This window comes from Macrosteles quadrilineatus, unplaced genomic scaffold (genome assembly GCF_028750875.1).
Source record: "Macrosteles quadrilineatus isolate MER2022 unplaced genomic scaffold, UCM_ALF_1.0 Scaffold_8__2_contigs__length_117827958, whole genome shotgun sequence".
Lineage (NCBI taxonomy): Eukaryota > Metazoa > Arthropoda > Insecta > Hemiptera > Cicadellidae > Macrosteles > Macrosteles quadrilineatus.
Window position 1 is genome coordinate 56,292,677 of NW_026542601.1, and position 5,258 is coordinate 56,297,934.

Genomic DNA, 5,258 nt, shown 5'->3' on the forward strand with positions numbered 1-5,258 from the left:
CGTTTTCAATATTTCTTCTTTGAACTTCAGGCATTTTTCGTTCTTCCAACAAAACTGATTAACTTGGTCTTAACCTACTGAATATTAAAACATCAATATTTACTCCCAAAAAGCTAAAAGGTTTCTTTTTATAAACAGCTGTTTTATGTTTTTAAATTTGTTCTATGTATTTCTTATGAGGAAAACCCGACCTTTGAGAGGGTCTCGCGCCCTTAGCAGTAGACATTTTAAAGTTCTAAAACCTTATTGCAAAACTAAATATTGAGACAAATCTTTTGACACCTTAAACGTTGAAATTGGTCCACAAATAAGGGAGGAGTTGCGTTAACAAAATACGGCTTCACGTATTATATATATAGATTTTTATAAACAGCTGTTTTATGTTTTTAAATTTGTTCTATGTATTTCTTATGAGGAAAACCCGACCTTTGAGAGGGTCTCGCGCCCTTAGCAGTAGACATTTTAAAGTTCTAAAACCTTATTGCAAAACTAAATATTGAGACAAATCTTTTGACACCTTAAACGTTGAAATTGGTCCACAAATAAGGGAGGAGTTGCGTTAACAAAATACGGCTTCACGTATTATATATATAGATATTATGTGTTTTAATATTTTTTGGGATGGGGGCAACATGTTACAAACATTTATTTGGTTTTAAATAGGTTCTAGGTATTTTTTTCGTATTTTTTAAGTCTCGAAATTCACGACCATACCGTGTCCCTAGGGTTACATTTTTCAACTTTCACGCTGTTTTTAGCCTAATTATTCATGCCGAAATATATAAAGTCATATTTTTATGTCATCAATAGTTATTTAACTTACAAAAAAAAGGAGCATATAATAATTTTGTTTGCATTGCAAACTGACAACCATGACAAAATAGCTCGATTTGACGTCCCGACCATTATGGCAAAATTTGTAACTTTGGAAAATGACAGTGGCAATCCTGGCAGCGATAACGTCAGTTGGTTTTAGAGAGTGGTTCAGGATGTGCGTTAGTTTTGTTGTGCCGGTGGTTTTGCAGTAAAGAATTAAGTACAAGATTAATACAGGTAACTTTGTGCTTTTTGTAATTTTGGTGTGTCCACGACCGTTCGTAGTCATGCAATAAAGTAGACATGGTGTTAATTTTTGTTGATATGATATTTCAATTACTATGTTAACCTAGAAATCCACTTTGCCTCCTCAAACATGAGGTGTAAGGCTGCCACCAGAACAGAGCCAAATAATACGTGATTTCAGTTCACGACCAGGGGCCCATTTCATAATAAGGTTCAAACTAATATTATAACTAAATCAGCTGATCGCCCAGTGCAAATCTAATGGAAAATACAAGTTACAAGTTGTAACTTGTAGTTTATTATGAAATGGGCCCCAGAGCATCATGACCATCACGGGTTTTTTCACGACCAAAATAGCTTTATCAATTGTACTGTGTTATGGTCGTGAAAATAAATTTTAATATCATTGCAAATTGCACAGTTTATTTTAATTGCAACAACATTTTTTCTTATAGCAGTACAATTAATTGAAGGATGTAAAAAAAATAGATTTTCAACTATTTTTACATAGACAGGTATCTTTATTGCATCATATGATTTAAAAGCATATAGTTCATAGGAGTTGTTATGTGTAAAACTATTACATTTAAAAAAATTAAGTATGGTTTATCAAGTCTTGTGGAATATTATAATAATGAGAGTAGTGGAAGGAAAACCTAAATAAACAATATAGTGATTCTCGTTAATCACCAATTCCAGACCGTAACACTTGTCCCTGACCAAAACGTTGATGATTTGGATCATAAAAAGATCAAAAATTGATATATCATCATATACCAATGTTTTATACACACAAGAAGGACGCCTATTTAAAAACCTAAAGGTGTTTCATGTATCAGGAATGGAAGGTTTGTTAGGAGCTATACAAACTTAAGGAGATTTTTTTAAGCTTTTTTTAAAATTTTTTTTGATTTTTTTGATTTTTTTAGAAAAACTAAATATGACAAAAGCTTAGTGAGCTGTTTATTGCAAAATGGCCCTGAAACTAAATCTATTTACAGCAAAACATATTTATAAAAATACCATTAATTATTTTTAATATTAATGTTTACGTTCGTTATGGTCGTGACAGAATTTTGTGTTTTTCCGTCAAAGATGCATGTATTAATAAAAATCACCAAAGATATTGCTAAATTTTCAATTTTCACTCTATTAGGTTTTTTAACTTTCGGCCATGTGTTGTGTAAAATATATAATTGAAATGTTCAATGTTCAATGTAAAATGTCCTTTACCGTTAAATAAATAAATAAAATGGACCACATAACACAGTCGTCAGCAAGGACTATTCAATAACACAAGTACCGTTTACCAAATTAAGTCCATTAATCTTGTTCTTTTCTATTTGTAAGGTACTATTGCATCAAGGCCACACTAAAAAAACTTTAGTTTTTTGAGTGGCCTTGATTGCATTATTTTTTTCTATAGTCAGTTGACCCACCTAAGATTGGGCACTGCAGTTATTTTTTTTAATTTTATGACATGAAGAGAAGATCGACGAACTATTTTTATTTTATTTATATATTTTTTTTTTTTGCTATAGCGATCCGAGTGTTGGATATTTTACTGAATTTTCAAGTTTTATATAATATAGAACTATAAAACGTTACATACACATATTTTACTAAATATATTCCTTATTCCCTTCCCTACTTTCAATATTATGAATATATCCAAAGTTTTTTTTTAAGATTTTATTAACCGATCAGCATTTCATTGCTATACAGGTTAGGTATAATATAAGAAAGACAAAAATGACATTATTAATTACATTAACATAGGTAGAGGTCAGCTTAGCCCCTCAGGCACTTATTGTCACTGTTTTAGCGGGTCGGACTGTAAAGGCACTGTCCACCAATGAAACACAAATTAATGAAAAAAAATGGTTATAATAAAACATCTTGAGGCAATCTGGGTTTTAGTCGGAGTCTCTGGATTTCAGAAGGTTGGCCTGTGTTATAAAATCGGGTCTGACTTAGGGGAGGTACGAATGAGGCATTAGTTCAAAATTCCTCCGTGAACAGCGCTGTAGTAGAGAGCACTTTGGCAATGAAGATTTACTAATCGCAAAAATAGTTCTGTTCATAAAGTAAAATTATAAATGCCTCAAATTCAATTTTATTATTTTTTAATTATAAAATTAAACTATCATAACCTAACCAAACTTGCTGATAATTAAATAATATAACAAAAGTTTAGTAATAGAAAAAATAATTCTGTTTATTAAATAAAACTAGAAGTTGCTCAATTAAAATTTTACAATGACTTAATAATAAAATTAAACTGTCATAACCGAACCAAACCAACCAAACTTGCTGATAATAAAAAAATCTTTGACAAAAAGTTAATGCTACCAGCGGGATTCGAACCCGGGACATTCAGCATATCAGTCCGGCACGCTAACCATTAGACCAACGAGGCCGATGGCTTATAGATCGTTTTGTCACGGTAATGGCGTTCCCTCAGCTAATAAGAAGCCCACAGCTGTCATCGTAGCCTCTTCCATACCTCCCCTGAGTAAATACCTATAAAATCCAATGCTGCTGGTTAATGGAAGTTTTGTAAATAATTTTGATGTAACTTTCTTGATGAAATCTTCTCTAGGTTTTATTCCCAGTTATAAATGTATTTGACGGGTTCGAAAATACCAGGGACATTTTTAGAATTATCCTTAAAACTTTATTTGGAAATGTTTGCAGTTTACGAATTGAGCTTGATGAAACAGTTCCCCATACTGGGCAGGCGTATAACAATAGTGGACGTAGTTGAAGTGTTTTGTATAAAAGGGTTCCATTCTTTATAGACATACATGATTTATTGTTTATTAAAGGAAACAATTTTGATAATCTGCCATAAGCCAAAATTAATTTTTTATTAATATGAAATTTCCAATTTAACTTTCTGTCGAAGTATACACCTAAATATTTTATTGCTTGGTCAGGAGGGTTCCATGCAATCTGTTCACCTAGAATTTCGAAATTTGGAGGATCTAACGGTTTTCGGAGGGTAAAAATCTTCGCTTCACTCTTCATCGGATATTTATGGCTATTCTCCATTTTGTGAACCATTCCACCAAATCGTTTAAGGAAATTTGAACGTTATTGGCCACAACTTCGATGTCATGGTGTGTAGAGTGGAGTAGGGTGTCATCAACAAACACGGCTGTTTGGACATGGTTTGACAATGGCAAATCAGAAGTGTAAATGTTATATAATAGAGGTGAAAGAATTGCGCCCTGTGGGACTCCGGCTTGAAATTGGTCTGGCAGTTGATAGGGAGCCATCAATATTAACTGAAAACGTTCTATCTTCAAGGAAGCTTTCAATAATTCTCTGTAGGTAGGAGGGGACTCCGAACTTTCTTAGTTTAAACATCAAACCATCGTGCCAAACACGGTCAAAGGCCTGACTTACATCAAGAAAAACTGCAGCAGTATGACATTTTCTTTCAAATCCTTTAATGATGTCTTCAGAAACTCTTAAAAGTTTATATGTCGTGGAATGCTGGGAGCGAAAACCAAACTGATGAGGAGGTATTAGGGAAGCACTATCTACGTAGGTTATATCATAGATAAAACATATACCTTGTGTTGGTTAGTCTATGGTTATATCCAAAGTAAAAGTTAGCAACAAGACAAGATCATTGAGCTGATTTTGATTTCAGAATAATCTACGTACTGTAATAGCTCTCCCAAGAATAATTAGCCCATTATTTTAGAAAATTGTGTATGTTCATAGTGCTCGTATTTAACGCACACCCGTAGTGGCATGGCAACACATCAGGACTAGCTGCAGTTGTTAGTTAAACCAGGGAACCGAGGACATTAATAATATTGATATTCAATTCCAGCGGCTTTGAGCATGATTGTTACTGCAGTAGTATCGTACTCTATCACTGAGCTAAAATTATAACTTGGAGGTAGCACTGCCATGGCAGAAGTCTGTCAAAAGCGAGTCGCTGATTTTGTTAGGTTGGTATAGCAGTAAGTTTTCTTACCATAGCAATAACATGGCTTCTTATAACTAGGTTGTATAGCAGTGAGTTTTTTGTCATAGCAATAACATGGCTTCTTATGGACACCCACCTCACGCAAACATGGCGGCTGGCGACACGCATCTTTGACATTCAGTGCTACCTCCAGTTGAATTATAGCTCAGTGTACTCTATGGTCCGCAAATTTATTGAAATGCGTCGTCTG